Source organism: Polypterus senegalus, chromosome 4 (assembly GCF_016835505.1).
Source record: "Polypterus senegalus isolate Bchr_013 chromosome 4, ASM1683550v1, whole genome shotgun sequence".
Lineage (NCBI taxonomy): Eukaryota > Metazoa > Chordata > Cladistia > Polypteriformes > Polypteridae > Polypterus > Polypterus senegalus.
Window position 1 is genome coordinate 208,049,785 of NC_053157.1, and position 20,767 is coordinate 208,070,551.

The 20,767-nt window shown below is 38.2% G+C and overlaps 1 protein-coding gene across 2 annotated transcripts in view; it reads left to right on the forward strand.

The window, feature by feature from the left end:
- Nucleotides 1–20,767, forward strand: part of LOC120527937 (sideroflexin-5-like) — a 201,295-nt gene that overhangs the window by 173,776 nt on the left and 6,752 nt on the right. The window lies entirely within an intron of this gene.

Below are 20,767 nucleotides of genomic sequence, written 5' to 3' on the forward strand. Positions count from 1 at the left end.
CTTCCCTTATTTTAGCCTTGAGACCAAACTTCCACAAATATCATTCTGTATTTATTTTTGTTATTTTATTGTTATTATTTTTATTTTAGATTACAATTATTCTTACAGGTTTATTTGAGTGTTCCCTATATATATGATAACTTAAGAGATCAAGACACCATAAAATGTTTATGTACCTTTTTGCAGTTGCAGCGCAAACAGGTTAACAAGTTGACTACCATAGTGAAAAAATGGATATATTTTGTTCCTGACGTAAAATCAGTGTGTTATTTTTATATATTAATTAAATGCATATTCTAATTTGGCAAAACTCACAGTAAAAAAATATTTTCTCTGAAAAATATCTATTTGAATTACCTTGTAGTTGGTTCATGGAGTAGAAAATTCTTTGTGCACAAATAGCAGCATGATAACTGTTTTGGGCATGGCAGCTATGCAGATGCACAATAGAAAGTTAGAAGTTGCATAATTTATTACAATCAGATATCACAGATTCCATTTGAACTTCATAGCGGTGAAACATTAATCGTTCAGAGGTTATCAGGTGGTTGTGGGTCTACGTATATAAATTATATTTGTGAAAAATAAATATTATCCAAAGTATGGCTAGTAAGAAAAAACTAAAAGTGAAATATTCTTTTCTATGAAACCATGCTTATTTTTTATTCTTATTTCAGATGCCCACTAGCCCTTTTATATCTGCTACCTGCAAAACTGTTTAGATTTAGCACTACAGCCCCAAAAAGGTTCGCAAAATATGTTTTATCGATCTATAAATTGCCTACTGAAAGTTGTCTCGTATTTTGCAATGAAAGTGTTAAGTCATGTAATAACTTGCAGGTGGTAATTGAACTGGCATTCTTTTGGTATTTTATGGCTCAATGCCTAAACATAAAGCACATATTTTATTTTATGAATCACATAACAAAGAGTGAGACATGGGACAAACAAAAATTAAATCAATACTATATCACATACTTTCATTTTCTGTATAAATTCCGTATCAGTGTCAGTCAATATCAGCCTCCCTACTATCCCTTTCCTAGTGTCTCTTGACTTCAAAGACCTAAGATGTAAAGGCACTTTTTTCTTCTTGAGCTTATAATTGAGTCCTTTAACATTTCAGCTAATAACATTTACAAATGATCTATACTAATAAAAGGCAAAGCCCTCACTCACTCACTGATTGACTGACTCACTCATCACTAATTCTCCAACTTCCCGTGTAGGTAGAAGGCTGCCAAAGAATTTTGCAGGCTCATTCTTTACAGCTTACTTACAAAAGTTGGGCAGGTTTCATTTCGAAATTCTACGCGTAATGGTCATAAGTGGAAGCTATTTTTCTCCATATACTGTAATGGAGTTGAGCTCGATGGTCGTGGGGGGCGGAGTTTCGTGTGACATCATCACACCTCCCACATAATCACGTGAACTGACTGTCAACGCAGTACGTAGAAAACAAAGAAGAACTCCAAAAAGCGCTGAAGAAAACATGCATTATACAATTGAGAAGGCAGCGAAACAATAAGAAGCGAGCGAGTGACACATACAAGCATATTCATGACTGCAGCTACTTCGGAAACAAACCACAGTGTAAACCTAAAGTTTAAATTAAGTTCATAGACAGGCTGCTGCTGGCGTTTGTCATGCCCACCGCTAATGCGGGATGCAGGTTTAATGAGAGGACGAAGGGTATAAACGAGAGTTTTGATCACTTTGTAACTAAGTTAAAATTGTTGGTGAAGGGCTGTGCTTATGCAAATTCCGAGAGACTGTGTTTCTGGGGGGATTGACAGTTAAGGCGGGTGGGGGAGTCACGTCATCATCTCCCCTCCCATTCACCTCATTTCACTCTGAGCTGCGCTCCGCGGCTAACGTAGTCTTGCGGAAGCAACTTCGTCACGCTGGCACCAAATACTAACAGAAAAATCCACAAGTTAATACACATGCTGTCTCTAGAGTTTCTCCACACTCAATGTATTCCTCGCGTCCCCTTTATACCCTCTGATCTCCCATTTCAATTCAGATGCCTCCAATTTCCAGTTAGACTCTGCTGCGCGATGACAAGTAATAAGTCTCAGGCACAGACCATACAAAACGATGCCATTGATTTCAGGCAAGTTTGCTTTTCTCCTGGACAAATATACATTGCATTCTCAAGAGTGAGCTCGCGCAGCTTCGTCATATTACAACCGGAGTGCAGCCAGAAACTTTTAAGTGCCGGGTCTTAGCTAACATTAAATTAAGCCGTGGACATTGCAACATCACACAAGAGAGCAGCTCATGTGAACTTACTGAATGCAGTACGAGTGATCACTTTCATGCATCAAACCTGTTCAAAAAACACATTACACAGTTGACAAGGTGATGGCTTTATATGTCGTTCGTTTATAAAAGAGCGGAGAAGCTGTGTAAAGGCTGTTTCACAAAAAACCAGCGGAGCGTCTTATATGAGCAGGCAGTCAGCTAAAGAAGGGAATCAATAAATATCTATATAATCGTAATAAACAAGCAAAAAATAATGTACAAGCCGCGGATTAAATAAAGGAAATGGGTACCTGAACAGTAAAGTAAGTCTCGAATAGCTACACAATAACTATAAGAATCATAATAAACGAACAATAAAACAATACAGAACCGCGAAGCAAGGAGAAACGATGGCCTTATATAACGTTCGTTTATAAAGCAGCGGAGAAGCTGTGTGAAGGCAGCTACACAAAAAAACAGCAGAGTGCCACACTCTGAATGTATTCCTAGCATCACCGTTATACCATCTGATCTCCCATTTCAATTGAAATGCCTCAAATTTCCAGTAAGGCTCTGCTTCGCAATGACAATTAATAAGTCTCAGGGACACACCCTACAAAAGGTTGCCATTGATATGAGGCAACATTGCTTTCCTCCTGGACAAAACTATACGTTGCATTGTCAAAAGTAATATATACACACCCCGATCTACATACTGTCAAATAAACGAACCACACACCCTGGCGCTGACGTCCGAGGTTCGATTCCCGAGAGGGGGTGCAGTGAGTGTGTACTGCCTGATGAGCCCAGAATTAGGGCGAAACACGTGCCGCGTACTGTTTGCATTATTTGACAATAAACTATTTCAATATATTCAATATATATATATATCAGCGCTTCCCGATTCATTTTACCCTCGCACCCCCTTGGTTTGAGAAGAAGTATGAAAAAATATGAGGTTAATGCAGAAAAACAGATCACCAATTGAAGCTTTATGAATAATGGATACTTTATTTGCCATCAATAATTGTTTTGGTAAAGCCATACTCAGTGTAATCCTCCTTCCATGTTATAATTTTTCTGCGACTAGACATGATTAAATGAACGGTAAAAAAGTAACAGTGAAGCGAGGGTGACTTATTCAGGCAGACAGGCGACAGCTCAATAGCTCGAATTTGGATATACAGTAAGTAGGTTCTATTTAGTCGTCAGAAATATCTTTGGTAGGAATGGAAGTTGAATTTAGTCTTTAAATTTCTGTGATGAAGAAAAATTTATGCAATGATGACTAAATTTAACTTACATTCCTACTAAACATATTTCTGTCGACCAAATAAAAATTACTTATTTTTAAAATTTAAATAGAACAGATACGATAGTTCATAATACCCACGCAGCACTAAGTGCACGTAAGAGCAGGAGTCATCCATTTAAACAAGCAGCGTATTACACTGATATGAAATAGCCTGCCCATTTAATTATTTAGGAATGGATAAATAAATTAAGATTTTGTACAAATAATGTTTTTAATTTTTCTTCCTCGATGGATTCTCGCAACCCCAGCAACAGCTGCTCGCACCCCAAAGGAATATAGGATATATATATATATATATATATATATATAGAGAGAGAGAGAGAGAGAGAGAGAGAGAGAGAGAGAGAAATATATATATATAATAGATATATATATATAGATATATATAGATGGATTCACTGAGCCGCCAACAAGTAAGACACCTGTGGCGCACGCAGGAAGGAGCCACGCCCACCAACTCCTGGCACCTCCGAGCTACTTTGACTGTTCATAGTGGCATTTTTCTCGCGGAGGTGAATCGCCATATGCAGCATGTAAAATGGTTTGCAAGGGGTATCCCATGGGATCCTTAAAACAATCCTTTCCAACTGAGGTTAAAACACAATGAAGTAAGCAGTCTTTAAAAACCGAAGTTTTCGTTACGACGCACGACGCGTGCACCATAGCAAACTGTTTTACACGCTACATACAGCAATTCGCATCCACGACAAACATGCGTCTTCTTCACTCACAGACAATTATATGTTGCTCTCTCCAGAGTTCCATCTTTTCCTTCACTTTCTGTTGTATCCTGAAACCCTCCCTTTTTAGACAACTGTGTCTTTCCAGAAGTGTTCAACCATCAATAAATAATTATGCGGCGTTTGTTATGCCGCGGCTTCACTATTGTGTTGTATTTTGCTCTCTCCAGAGTTCCATCTTTTCATTCACTTACTGTTGTATTCTCACACCAACCCGTTTTAGACAACCGTGTCTTTCCAGAAGTGTTTAGCATTCAATTAATAATTATGCATGAGATTGAGCATGTGTCTACCCGGTGCAGAGAGGCGTGGGTAAGCCATTGAACCCCATTCGGGCTGCAAACCGTGGAATTCCCACTAAGTGCGACTCATACGCTCCCACTGGTTGCGTCCCTACCCTTTGTGCACACCCCCCTCCCACCTCGCGACTACCGTGGTCGGGTGTCTTGGTGGATTATATATAGAAAAGCAGCCAAAACCTCACAGAGCAATGAAACGTCTACATGAATCACATGTGCATCTGGACTGTGTAAAGACGACAACGACTCCAGTGATGAGTTGGAGGTGGGCACATGAGCGGGCAGTGCATACTGAACGACATATCAGCAGACTAGCATGACAGAGGCAGCCGAGTGGACGTCCTTCTCCTCTCCTGCCATTCCACACGCTCCTGAGCGCAGTGCACTCGCATCCTTTCGTCTGGCAGGACAAGGCACGATGGCGATCCGCCAGTTTTCAGTCACGGACGATTGTGTGTTGGTTCGTTCCGTACATTTTTACAATGTTTCTTTTCTTGCTGATTTATTACATTACCGATTTTTCACATGTTAATTTTCTCCCTGTGCTTAAAAATCATTAAAAAATCTGCCTGATTATGCGGCGTATGGTACGCCACGGGTTGGCTAGTATATATATACTAACACTCATGACAATGACAAAACAATTACATTGTCAATCATGTTACGTTATTATTAAAATGTTTCCTTTTCTTTTTCATTACTTCTTTAACACACTACTTCTCCGCTGCGAAGCGCGGGTATTTTGCTAGTCAATAATATATGGTTTTTGTTGTTAATTGTTGTTTTTTTTAATAGTAAGGAATAATGTACATTTTTACACTTTTTTTACTTTCAGTAAAATTCTGCATTTTGTTTTATTTTATTGGTATTTTTTCATTAATTCTTTATGAGATTAACTGAAGTATTTGTACTGACCGCAAAAAGAGTAATCAGTCCAAATAATGAAAGTGAGAGAATCAGGAGAAAGAACTAAGTCAAAGGGCAAAGCAATGGTCAAATGTGACATGCCATAGTGGGAATGATGGCACCATACTACACACTGGGCATCTTGTATTTCAGGACCGATCAGAATGAGAATTGAGTGGTGTTAGACAGGGAGACTCAGATGCAAAAAAATGGTATTGTAAAAAAACAAAGTGGGTTTTATTTACAAATGTGCTTTTTTACAAAGTTCTCCCAGCAACTGACACACAAAACACAGAAGCAATCTCCCCCAAACATAGTGAAACTGTATGATATTTACAATGAGTATTGCAAGTTAACCGTGTGAAAAAGAAACAAAAACAATAATTTTATATAATCAAAAATATTGGTAATCTTACCAAATAAAAATGCAGTCAGGAAGATTCTACACAAAACATACAGTCCTTCCAATAATATAATCCATCCATCCATTATCCAATATAATACAGAAAATGATTTACAAAATAGAAAAATCAGTGTATATACAAAGAGACCAAAAAGTGCACCACAAACACAATTTATATAAATACCTCCACCAAAACTACTGTATACTATAACTAGGAAATATTTATATCTCTGTACAAAAAGAAAATATACACAAAATAAGGCACAAGCCACTATGCTTGATGTACTTTTAGAAATAAGCTACACCACACTCTTGCTCACCACCACGACTGAGTCAAAAGATGACCCCTGCAGGCAGTAAGTGCCCTTTACCCAGGGTACTGTAACTTTCCATTTACATGCTACACCCCTCCCCTCAAGGCCTGTATTAAATTACATGGTGGCCTCACAAGTACACTCACGACGTGTTTCATCTGGTCAAGCCAATCTATTCTCCTGACTTACTATAGTAAGTTGTTTTTTTGTAACTCTATCTTGGGATCCCTTTTTCTGAAATAATTCACACATTGCAGTAACACTCCACACCTCTTACTCTGCAGCGGTAAGTGGCTATGAAGACGCTTGTGTTTTGACCATGGCAGTGAAGTCTAGTAGGCTTTTCCTAAATCCACATTGTCGGCATCACACAGCACAGTCCTGCAGGCTCAAGATTAAACTTTTCTCCAAAGTGCACATGCACACTTTAAAAGTTTAAAAAGTTGGCACTTTTACTTTGCCAAGTGCAAGTCATTTTACACTACTAACTTTATTTCTTTAAACTTGTAATGCCTGGCAGGCGCATTACAGCATCAAAACCAAAAGTCAAATTGTAAAACAAAAATTGTAGTCAGGGAGCAAAGCTTTGTTTCAAAATACCAGTAATCAACATTCAGAGTAAGTAGTATGCTAAGTTTGGTCTAATCTTGGACAATCGTGACTATTTTAGGGTGATTTTTATTAAACCAGTGCATCAATGATGTGACAGGGGATACAGTGATTCATGGTAAATCCCCACAGAAATGAACAACACAAACCATGAAATGGACATGCAATTATCACAAGAAAAAGTGTTGGAAAAAATGTTAAAAAATTGGAAAGTAGAAAAATTAAAAAGACTCTCCATACATAACAGGTAATTATATCAGTATTATGTACACAGTATTCACCTATTTCTGGGGTTTTATTACCTGAAGATTTCAATTCATGTCTTTGTTTTCATCCAGAAGGGTTCCTGATAATTTTACCTGATGCCATTTTGTTTATTTTTGGGTGCCTGTATTTTGAGAGATTAGCATCATTGGTTGCTATGACAGTCTTTTAGATGACTTGCTCCATGTTAATTCAGCAAAAACATCCAGGTGAGCAAAACACACCTATACACAGCCAAGGAAGCATGATATCAAAATAACATTACTTTCATGTCAAAGCTGGCTTTGGAGTTGGATGATTTCTCATGTAATGTGGTGTCTCTAAAGCAACATGCATAGTGTTGATGACAACTATTAGAGAAAGGATCACGTGTAGTAAGATAATCATGTTCAAGTACCAGAAATGTGCTTTAACTTTAAGAATACTCATCGTAAAAATATCTGCCTTATAGTTGTTTCTGTTGACGTAATCCATATAGCGTAGGGAGGATTATGAACGGCTAGGCCTTACCAGTATATGCTACGTTTGGAGTTAGAGTGTAAAAGCTCACTTACAGACCAGAAAGACAGACAGGTTAAGGTGAAAGGTTTGTAAACAGATATGAACATTTATAATTTAGTAGGTGAAAGAATTAGAGCTCCTCATAAAGACATATGTTTAATCGCTTGTTAAAACAAATGCACCCATTTTTATAAAAAAGGTGTGATATATACATGCATAGTTTATATAGAGCGGTTTATTAAGTGCACACACCAAACTGTGAGCTGACCATTCAGTTTTTCCTCAGAACAGCTTATATTTAATGTAATATTGGTTAAACAAAATGTAGGAAGAGTGGCATTAAGATTCAGCTCTATGTCAACTCTTTTTGTACTTGCAAATTAGCTTGTGCTGGGTCTGTTCTCCAAATAGCTAGATACAGTCCAGTAAAATTCAAGCTGTCTTTGACCTTTTTTGCCATCTTTCTTTCAGAACCAGCATTAACAAGCACTTCTTCATTTGTCATGTGCCCTGTCCATAATACTTTTAGCATATGTTTGAGAAAAGACATTTCAGCTGCTGTAATCCTTGTCCACATGGCTTCGGATATTGTTCATGTCTCACATCCATAAAGCATTACTGACCAGACATAACTTTTCTGCGTCTTCAGTCCTGTCTTCAAGCTTATTTGTCTGTTTTTTCTTTTCAAAACCTTTTTTAGCCATCCCAGTTCTCATCTTGATTTCCATTTCACAATCTCCATTCCAAGTGATGATGGGGCCTAAATAGTGAAAAAAATCTGCCTTCTCCACTGTCTGTCCGTGCACAATGAGACTGCATTTTGATGATTTCTTTATTAGTATGCAAACTATCTTTTTGATGTTTAACTTTAGCCCTTTCACTTTCTTTCTCTACACATTCTAGTGGTTGTAGATGCTTCTCTGGTGTATCTGTAATCAGTGTCATATCATCTGCAAATCTTGTGTTGCTGATATTTTGTCCTCCTACTGTAAGACCTATTAGTTCTTTAATTAAAAATCTTTTTTCTACATAATAATTTAACAACTCTGGTGAATAACATGCATCCTTGTCTATTTTCTTTAGGAGTCTTGATCCATCATCCCATTTAGCCATCCCTTTTAATTTAGATTTATTGGCCAAGTATGCACACATACAAGGAATATGACTTTGGTTTTGGTGACTCTCCAATTATAAGTTACATACTGTATTCAACATACACACAACAGTTAATCACACACCTAAGATTAAAAAAAAAACACACACACTCAAGACAGAGAATGTATATACAGTATATATACATTATATATACCTACCAGGTAACGCGTGCGGTTGGTCTGGAAGTCAGCAAACATCTATATATACAGTACAGGCCAAACGTTTGGACACACCTCCTCATTCAATGTGTTTTCTTTATTTTCATGACCATTTACATTGGTAGATATATATATATATATATATATTAGCTGTGTAAGCCCATGCTGTAAAAAGCTCGGGGTCTTAGAAACTATTGAAATCATCAGAAAAAAACTGATGTCAATTTTTTTCATCAAATATATGTCAGGTAATTGAAAGGAACTAATCTAGGCATCTCTCTCCTAGGAAGTTTCGTTTTGCCAACATGCTCACCTCACTTGTGTATCCTCGGAGGTGGAGCCCTTACCTTGACTCCACTTCTCACTTCCGGGATAGACAGACACACACACTTCCATGCGTAGATGCTTATTTATAAGATACATACAAAGTGCAGAGTGCAGAAAATGCTGAAGTAAACACTGGGGAAAAAAACAAGTTGCAGGTATGTGAACAGTACTATAAGATCCTGGAAGGCCTGGGGAATGAAACTAACTGTGAGTTTGATAGATAGATAGATAGATAGATAGATAGATAGATACTTTATTAATCCCAAGGGGAAATTCACATAATCCAGCAGCAGTATACTGATACAAAGAAACAATATTAAATTAAATAGTAATAAAAATGAAAAAAATTAAAATAAAATTAATGTTCGCATTTACTCCCCCGGGTGGAATTGAAGAGTCGCATAGTGTGGAGGAGGAACGATCTGCTCAGTCTGTCAGTGGAGCAGGACAGTGACAAAAGTCTGTCACTGAAGCTACTCCTCTGTCTGGAGATGACACTGTTCAGTGGATGCAGTGGATTATTCATGATTGACAGGAATTTGCTTAATGCCCGTCGCTCTGCCACAGATGTTAAACTGTCCAACTTTAATCCTACAATAGAGCCTGCCTTCTTAACAAGTTTGTCCAGGCGTGAGGCGTCTTTCATCTTTATGCTGCCACCCCAACACACCACCGCGTAGAAGAGGGCACTCGCCACAACCGTCTGGTAGAACATCTGCAGCATCTTACTGCAGATGTTGAAGGATGGTAACCTTCTCAGTTTGATGGCCTGGGGGAGCTGATATCTGTTTGTTTTGGCGGTATAATAATCACTAATGCCTGGCCGATGTTCAAAAAGGCTATAACCTGGGTTTCATTAGACTGAGAAAACAAAACAAACATTTTGAGAGAGAGCAGAAACACAAGGAGTGGTCAAATCAACTATTTGGTACATTCTTAAAAAGAAGGATCATACTAGTGAACGCAGCAACACCAGAAGGTCTGAAAAACCACAGAAAACAGCTGTGCTAGATGATTGCAGAATTCTGTCCTTGGTGAAGAAGAATCCCTTCACAACATTTAGCTAAAGCAAGAACACTCTCCAGGAGGTAGATCTATCATTGCCAAAATCTACAATCAAAAGAAGACATCATTGTGCAAACCACTGCTAAACCTCAAGCAATGGCAGGAAAGACATTTCTAGAAAACATTTTTTTAAAAGCCTGTCCAGTTGTGGAAGTGTTTTTTGAAGAAAACAAACAAAGATCAATATATACTAGAATGTTGGAAAGAGAAGAGTATGGAGAAGAGACAAAGTGGCTCATGATCCGATGAATACCAGATCATTTGTGAAACATGGTGGAGGCAGTTCTATGACATGATCATGCATGACTACATATGAAAGTCATTCTCTGATGGTTATTGATGATATGACTGCTCGTAGAAGTAGCAGGTTGAATTCTGAAGTGTATAAGGCTATACGGTCTGCTCAGTTTCATCCAAATGCTGCAATACTAATGGGATGACGCTTTACAATACAGATGAACAATGAGCTAAAACATACTGCGAAAGCAAACCAAGTGCTTTTCAATGCCAGGAAGTGGAATATTTGTCAATGGCCAAGTCGATCAATTGACTGCAACCCAATTGGACATGCCTTTCACTTGCTAAAGACAAAACTGATGGCAGAAAGTCCAACAAACAAGCAGCAACTGAACAGCTGCAATAAAGGCCTGGCAAAGCATCACTAGAGTTGAAACCCAGCACTTGGAGATGGCATTGGGTTCCAGAATTCAAGCAGTCATTGACTGTAAAGGATTTCAACCAAATATTCAAAATGATCATTATATTTATAATTATGTTATCTTGTCCAAATACTTTTGGGCCCCTGAAAATAGGGGGACAGTGTATAAAAATGGCTGTCATTTCTCAATGGGTCATGTGATATTTTTGGTAAACCCCTTAAATTAAAGCTGAAAGTCTATAGTTCAGTCACATAATAATAGTTTTTTTTTAAAAAAAATCCATTGTTGTGGTGCACAAAGCCAAAATTATGAAAATTGTGTCACTGTCCAAATACTTATGGACCTAACAGTATATACGTAGTGCGTGCTGTACTGTGAAGTTTGCGCTTCTTGAGACACTCTTCATTAATACTGTCATGCCTGTGACTATATGTGTTATACACTTTGGTAACTTTGGGTGATTTCATATGCTTGCAGTGAATAATGTTTGGAGTAATGACAGCCAATTAAATGCAGCTGAATGCTTGCAATTATTTTACAGTACGTTTACTTAAAGATATGCATTTTTCCCAGTGCTGTATCCCTTTAAATCGAGAGGAATGTATAGCTGCACATCATTAATTAAAAGAAAGTGAGACAGTAATTTTTGCCGTGGTGCTGTTTACTGGCAATCAGATAGCCTGCTGAGCAAACACGTGAGAAACACAAAGCCAAAACAAGACTACCTGTGGATTAGTTAAACTTTGTACTGCCCTTGTTCTGCTGTTCAGCGAAACAGCACTTAGGATCATCTCCTCTTGGTACCGTACTGCTAATATGGCACACTGCAACTGACCTTCCTCCCCTAGGGCTTGGTGTAATATTTGTACTTACATGTTTTGAACCTGAAAAAGTATAAAAACTACCTAATAACTATCTAAATGATACTGTGATCAAAGATACTATGAGGGGCCACTGGGCCTGAAACCCATTATTCATGCCCAAAAAATGGATGCCAAAGCCCTCAGCTAAGAACAGAATAGAATCTGAAATGATAGAAGAGCATATGTATAACATCTGTTTTAAGATAGCACCATAAAATTAGGTTCTTACAAGTCAGCTACTTAACTTCAGCAGCCGTTCATGTTCATTTCCTTTTTTCAATGTGCCTGGCTAAAACACCTTGCGCTTTATGTGCAGCTTGTCTCTGTGATACAGAGGTTTACAAAAATGCTGTCAGAGCTAGAATAGATTTTAGAAAGAAGCAATGGTGATTAAGATTTAATTATTACTGTAAATAACTCTGGGTGCCATATGGTGACAAAATAGGACATATGTGGTGCTTAAAACCATTCAGGGTAACATCACCCAACATGCTTTGCGGTTTTAAGGCAGAGGGGGATGGTATATCCTATCTATCTATCTATCTATCTATCTATCTATCTATCTATCTATCTATCTATCTATCTATCTATCTATCTATCTATCTATCTATCTATCTATCTATCTATCTATCTATCTATCTATCTATCTATCCGTTCTTTTAGGGTTTGAGTTGTTTCTTAATATCAGACACTTAATTCCATTACACTGGTGTCATTCTTAGCTTACACAATTTATCAAACTGAATGCAAAAATTATCCTATAAGCTTTAAAAATATCCTGGGTTTCCCATTCTTGTGTTTTTCTTGTAGTTATTGGGATGTTTAACCATTTTTAATTAGACATTAAGTCTAATTAAGACAGAAACAATACAGCTCTATTTTATTTATTAGTTTTAACCATCCCAGTCATGTTTACAGAAAATATTTTGTCACAATTTTGAAATTGTATAAGATCATTGCAGATAATACTTGAACTCAGGTAAGTTTTGAATTGGATTCCACACATTTACCATTACTAAGATGAACATTTTCAAATGCTGTTTAATGCTGGGTACTGACCACAGGTCGAATTCTCACACTGTGAAACCAGACTGTTCCCCAAGTAATGGCCCCCTATTTGTCCATGCGTAGTCGGAAAATAATGAGATTCCTGTCTTCATGTTCACTTGAACCTAATTCCCGTACATAATGTATGTAATCAAGCCCTCAAATTTCCAAATCCTTCTGCACCCTACTGTCTAGTCCACGTCATGTTAAATCCATGCCTGTCACCCTGAACATTCCTGCTAAGATCCTCTGTAGAACCTTTTTAGATTCCCTCCTCACCCAGTAACCTCTACTCCACTCTGTTCCCCATCCTTCCACAAAGAAGTACAAAGTACTTGTTCACTTCAAATACTTATCTACATTCACATGAGTAACTGTATGCATCTCACTTGTACTAAGATCTGCTGCCTGTTTTTGTAGACAGCTTTTTGCTGATTTACATAACCAATATTAGGTAATTCACTCATTTCTGTTTAGATGCACATATATTATTCCTGAACAATGCTTCATTTTAGGAGTCATAAATGATCTTTTTCTGTCCATTCACTTCCATTCTTGTCCACACCCCATGAATGCTGCTGATCACACCTCCCCAACTGAGATGCACCCTTTTCAGCTCAACTAATGTTGGCTAGCTCTATGCTTCCCTGACTGGACTGGTATCAGTCATATTGTTAGTTCTCATCTGACAATGTCAGGCTGTAGTTTACTGGCAGAGGAAGGATCCAGCAGTAGATCAGTGCGTAGGAATTTGGCCTCCTTCACTGGCCTCCACATCAGTGCCTATGAAACGTGGCATACTGTGTTTGTTTTAGAAAACATTCAGATATGATTCAGCTTCTGAGGATATTCTTACATAACATTTAATTTGCTGTGCTGCAGCCAAGTGCTCATCAGGTATCTGCGTCACAAAACCTCGTCACCTCAAGCCTTTCTGATGAAAAGTGTTAGAACTGTGTCACTGAGTAAGAACAAGGCAAGACAGCTGATGACAAGGCCTCTTTGAGGTTTTTTTGTTGAACCCCCATCTGATTCTCTAGATGAGAATCCATTGTAGAATTTAAACAGATATTGTCCACTCTCCAGACTGAAAAATCTTAACTGATAAGGAAAATTAGCAGTTGTTGTTGTCTGAATTTGTTAATATTTTAGGAAGAATTGGATATTGTTATATAATAGGTCGGACCCCCGTGACCCTGTGTTTGGATTCAGCGGGTTGGATAATGGATGGATGGATGGATATATAATAGGTACCATTATTAATATAACCTTAGACTTGGTTTTAATTTCTCTTGCAATAGTAAATTCAATATAGTATGTGTTAGGCGGGCTGCAGTGTTTGATGCAACTTTTTGTGTGTGTGTCCAGTAGTAGATTGGCATCCCACCCACTGCTGCTTTATGCTTTGAATTCAGTGCCTGCCACCCTATACTGAAAAGGCCAGGTTGAGAAAATGAATGGATTGATGTGTTATAAACCATTTATGTTTACCTCTAAGAGAAACACGCCGAAACATTAAACTTTGCGCAGTATACATCTTTTTCTACCTTCTTTTGCAGTTGCCCCACACATTTTTTGTGTGTTTCTATGTATTTATTTGTTTGGTTCTATAAGTTTGTTGTTGATTTTTTCCCTTGCATTTCACATCTGGAATAAACTAAATACATACATTCATTTTCATTCTTTCACTTTTGTTCTTCCAGTGCTAGGGCAATACCTTTCCTGTCTGCCCTGGACGCAAGCCAGGAAACAGCATTGGACAAGGCACACACAACAACAACAACAACATTTATTTATATAGCACATTTTCATACAAACAGTAGCTCAAAGTGCTTTACACAATAAAGAATAGAAAAATAAAAGACACAATAAGAAAACAAAATAAATCAACATTAATTAACATCGAATAAGAGTAAGGTCCGATGGCCAGGGTGGACAGAAAAAACAAAAACAAAAAAAACTCCAGACGGCTGGAGAAAAAAATAAAATCTGTAGGGATTCCAGACCATGAGACCACCCAGTCCCCTCTGGGCATTCTACCTAACATAAAAGAAACAGTCCTCTTTGGATTTAGGGTTCTCACGGAAGGACTTGATGATACACATACACCTAAACCATTCACAATGTGTCTAATCAACTGAAACAACACATTTTTTGCATTAAAGTCGCAAATTTCCACATTCAAAAGCAGTTCAGTGGAACAAAGACATTAAATAAATGTGGCAAAGAGGGGGTTCCCCATATGAAACTCTGAGCAGCAGCATGGCAGGGTGCAGCATGATTAAGTGACATTCGATCAAAAAGCAGTCCCCTGTGAAAGTATGCACACTGTGATTTGATGAAATTTAAATGGCTGGGGGATAGTAGGGACGGGGGCAGGGAGTCCCACATGGACTGATGTGTTATCAACAATTTGTTTTTACCACTAGACACAAAGAAACATTACATTTTGTACTATAGATTTGGGTTTTTGTGTTGCAATTTCCACATCTCCTGCCTTCTCTTGCAGTTGTCCCAGAAAGTTTGATTGTATTTTTATTTATTTGTTAGTTTTTTTATTACTTATTATTTTGTTAATGTGAAGAGTATAAACAGTAGATATTTTAAAGATAATATAATTATATTTTCTCTACATATATATATATTAAAAAACTTTCTTACAAATATTACTTTTCTTCTATAATTTTAAAATCCCTAGTAAAGGCAGATATCCACCCAGCATCATAATATTATCCTAATAAGTACACACTATTTTTTTTGGGCTTTGTAGACCAATAGTGTTTCTTCTTCAGTAATTAATGAGTATCTATGATCTCATAATTTCCACTTTTTGTTTCATCAAATATTGAACTTATTTTAAACTAAATATCCCAGCATAGCATTTATAGTAACTTTATACTGTGGATTGGGAAAAATCCTGCTGTATATTAGACGTGAGTTTTTTATTTGTTCTGATATAATAATAACATTATTATTATTTAATTGAACTTCTGTGAAAAGCCAAATTTGTCTATCTATCTATCTATCTATCTATCTATCTATCTATCTATCTATCTATCTATCTATCTATCTATCTATCTATCTATCTATCTATCTATCTATCTATCTATTCATCCATCGGTTTACAACATATAAGAAAATGCCAACAAGAATGGAAAAAGTGCACCCAGTATTATTTACTTACTTGCTGTCTGTTATGCCTTCTTCTGGCATAGAAGGGCAACACCAAATTCCTTCCACTGCTGTCTGACATGGGCCAGTTTCACAATGGTGTCCCGGATACTGTATGGTTCATAGACTTTAGTTCTGCATCAACCGTAATTTGCCATGAGCTCCTGAGCTGGCCTGTTTTGCATTTCTCTTCAGGAGTCTAATACAGGGCAATTTTAATGATAGAGCTTTTTCCACTTCTTATGACATGGCCAGTCCATCTCCACTGTTGTTTCATGACACTAATGGCCATATTCTCTAGAAGACATTGGCCGAACAGATCTTTATTAGAGATCAGAATAATCAGAATCTGGCTAGAATATATAATAATAATAATAATACATTTTATTTATATAGCGCCTTTCCCAGAATATATGCAGGATTAGTTGCAGATTTTTGTGTTTATTGTAGCCAGCTTATTCAAATTGCACTCAAGTTGTCATCCTCCCACAATGTGATCCATATAAAAGGGTTGACGGGACACAACTCTTGTACAGCCTTAGCTTCATGAGGATGCTGTACTGTGAGACTTTCCACACATTATTGAGTGTCCAGAAGGCAGTCCTGCCTTTGCATAGTCTACTCTAGATTTCACTGCCTGTTCTTCCATTTGGGGACACTATGCTACCTAAATAGGTGAAGTATGATGTGTTAGTCATGGATAGGTCTTCTCTTTTTATCCTAACAGGTTTTGTTTGGTCTGTCTGCTTTTTTGGATGCTGATGTTGAAAATTAATTATCCATTTTTTGAAGATGGTCATTTAAGGCTATATTCACATTGCAGCCAAAGGTGATAATAATAATAATTGATTTTTGTCTTGTATCTGTTTTTTGTTTTTTGAATGCTCATATTAGTTTTGCATCGAATGCAATTCTGATACGAGTATAGACGTCTGTTTTGTACATGTCCCACATGCACAAAATTAATAAAAGAATTTTGTCAGACAGATGTAGGTTGCTGCTCTACTTCATATTGTTTCAATGCAGAATGTCTGTGAATTTGTGAGCTCATGATAGCAATGAAGAGAAATGGGAAACAAAAGACTATAGCCATTTGTGTGCATTTCTTACAGGTGGTATTTTTATACAGAGAAACAAGTAGCTCAAAGGACTGGGGACAGCAAGACAGGATAGTTTTGGATATAAATCAGATAATATGAAAAGCAGCATAAAACCTTTCGATGCCATCACTTGTGGCGGTTTAACAATGGTGCAGTTGCTATCAACAGTACAGCAGCTTTCATGAAAAGGAATAACAATCTGAAATGACAAAAACGACAGTAATAATTTTTATATAATAAACCATATAGACAAAATAAGGACACTTCAGACATTATCGTAACTGTTAATCTTAAAATAAACTGCAGTGAAAACATAAACCCGTTTTCCCAGAAGGCTGCACTGGCCAGTTCAAAGCTATTTCTGTTTTGCTGATTTCTTTTACTAGCCTGTCTTGAGGAATTATAAAATAACACTGCAATAACACCCTCAAAACATTTTTCCTTTTTTTCCCTCATTAAATAAAGTAATTTTAAAAAAGAAATTAACATCAAAAATAAGTAAAGTAAATTCCTGGATAATGTGCTGATAAATTAATGAAAGCAAGAGTACTAGCAAATCCATAGCTCAGAAACAGAGTTTTCAAAATACTCAGTGGCAATGTGAACTTCATTTGTATTTGTAGAGTTATTTGCATATTCCAATAGAGTGCATATAATTCTTGGGAACTTTCTTTTTCTGCAAAAGGAATAATTGGAGGAAAAGGGTACTTTGTGTTTTCTCATGATAGAGCAGCTATTGATCAGGATCAGCCAGTTTCCACTCCAAATGACTCGATCGGTGATCATTAAATTAGCTGATTAAAAAAAAAAAAAATGACTTTTTTCCGGAACCTGCATTATTACAATAATTTACTTGCAGTGTTCCTTTATGTGAAGTGTTACCGCAGTTAAGGAGGTACACATGTCATTTTGCTGCCGAACTACATGTAAACAGAGAGCAACAGCAAGGCTTTTGGAGGGGTGAACACAGGAATATAGGGTTCTACAAAAGGGAACCTGAGGAGTTGTACTGTGCTTGTAGAGCAGTGACAGCATGTAGAAAAGAGAGGCATGCATTGGCAAAATTTAGAAAAGAATGATTTGAGACCTTTTCATTTTATCCCGTAAATAAAACAGAAACTCTTTGTCTGAGTGTAGACAGTGTTTAGTCCATTTTTAATTAGAAAAAGAACAGATAAATAAAAATTTGGCCTCACTGCTTAGTAAAAATATGGCATTTTTTTAGCTTAAGAGCCAAATGACCTTCGCCGCCACGAGTGGCAGCCTTTCCAGCAGCTCCATGTATGACTTTATCTTTCTACCTTTCTCTCTATTTTTCTCTGTTTCCCTGATCACTCCTTCCACTTTCTTTTTACTACTTTTTACTACTTGGACATGGATTTTTACACGCCGAGACTCATCTATTCAGGTAGTCAACTTCAATCGCTGAGAACAAAGGCCCGTGTCGATGTGGTTCCCTATTTACCCGACGAGGTAAGAAGGTCATATTGTGGCAGCAGAGCCAGCGCTAAGCTAAAAGCTAAGCGGCTAGCCAGAAAGTGGGGATACAAGCCTTCGGTGCCTTCTGTGATCCTGGGAAATGTGAACTCACTACCAAATAACATCGACGCACTGGCCGCGCTGGTGAAAAGTGTCAGGACCTACAGAGAATGCAGTTTGTTGTGTTTTTGTGAAACGTGGCTAACAACTAACATCCGAAATGCTAACGTGGAGCTATCTGGGTTTAGCACAGTTAGAGCAAACAGAGGTGCAAATACCTGAGAGAAGTGGAAAGGAGGAGGACTCGCTCTCTATGTGAATACAAGGTGGTGCAACTCTGGACTTGTATGTGTCAAAATCTCTACTGGCTTCAGGGACTTCGAACTGTTGGCCGTAAGTCTGCGTCCCTATTACTTGCCCAGAGAGTTTGGACACGTCATTGTTGTTATTGTTGACATCCCTCCTCGGGCGGACGTGGAGATAGCGGGTGACATCATCCATTCCGCTGTTAACCTACAAATGCAGCACCCCGAGGCGCTTGTGCTAATCACTGGAGAGTTTAACCATGTGATGCTGGACAAAACATTACTTGCCTTCTCCCAGTATGTGGATTGTAACACCCGGGGAAATAGGACTATCGACCTACTGTATGCAAACGTTAAAGACGCATACAGCGCCACCCTGCTGCCTGCTCTTGGGAAAGCAGATTATAACCTGGTTCTGCTTTAGCCTCACTACAAACCAAGAGTGAGGGAGCTACCTACAACCACACGCTCATTCAGGAAGTGGTCCCCTGAGGCAGAGCAGGCTCCGAGAGACTGCTTTGGAACTACGGACTGGGAAATCCTGCAGGGATCTTATAGTGAGAACATTGAGGACATTGTTGACTGCACTACTGACTACATTAACTTCTATATGGACATTGTAGTTCCAGTAAGAACAGTACACTGCTATGCTAACAACAAGTCATGGATTACAAGTGACATCAAGGGCCTTTTGAACCAGAAGAAAAGGGCTTTTAAAAACGGGGATCAGCATGAGCTCAAGCATGTGCAGAAGGAACTCCAAGTCCAGCTTAGGGCGGCGAAGGAGCAGTACAGAAGAAAGCTGGAGCAGAAATTACAGAATAACAACATGAAGGAAGTGTAGGATGGGATGAAGATCATCACTGGCTGCAGCTCAAAGCGGGGTGCCACCATCGGGAGAGACATGGAGAGAGCAAACCAGATGAACAACTTCTTTAACAGGTTTTACTACCCTAACCCACTCTCACCTCAGAGTACTGCACTCTCCACCCATCCTTCTCCTGATACCAGCATAGGAGGCTTTCCCTCCACCCACAATTACAGCATCTCAGGTAAGCAGAGAGCTGAGGAGACTTCGTGCCAGCAAAGCAGTGGGTCCAGATGGAGTATTGCCATGACTGCTGAAGGCCTGTGCATTAGAGCTGGGGAGTCCTCTACAGCTCATCTTCAACCTGAGCCTGGAACAGGAGAGAGTCCCGAGGCTTTGGAAAACATCTTGCCTCACCCCAATCCCAAAGGTATCACGTCCTAGTGAGCTGAATGACTTCCGGTCTGTCGCTCTGACATCACATGTGATGAAGAACATGGAGCGTCTGCTGCTTCACCACCTGAGGCCACAGGTCCACCATACCCTCGACCTTCTGCAGTTCGCATACCAGGAGAAAGTGGGAGCGGAGGATGTCATCATCTACAGTGGTGTGAAAAACTATTTGCCCCCTTCCTGATTTCTTATTGTTTTGCATGTTTGTCACACAAAATGTTTCTGATCATCAAACACATTTAACCATTAGTCAAATATAACACAAGTAAACACAAAATGCAGTTTTTAAATGATGGTTTTATTATTTAGGGAGAAAAAAAAACCTCCAAACCTACATGGCCCTGTGTGAAAAAGTAATTGCCCCCTTGTTAAAAAATAACCTAACTGTGGTGTATCACACCTGAGTTCAATTTCCGTAGCCACCCCCAGGTCTGATTACTGCCACACCTGTTTCAATCAAGAAATCACTTAAATAGGAGCTGCCTGACACAGAGAAGTAGACCAAAAGCACCTCAAAAGCTAGACATCATGCCAAGATCCAAAGAAATTCAGGAACAAATGAGAACAGAAGTAATTGAG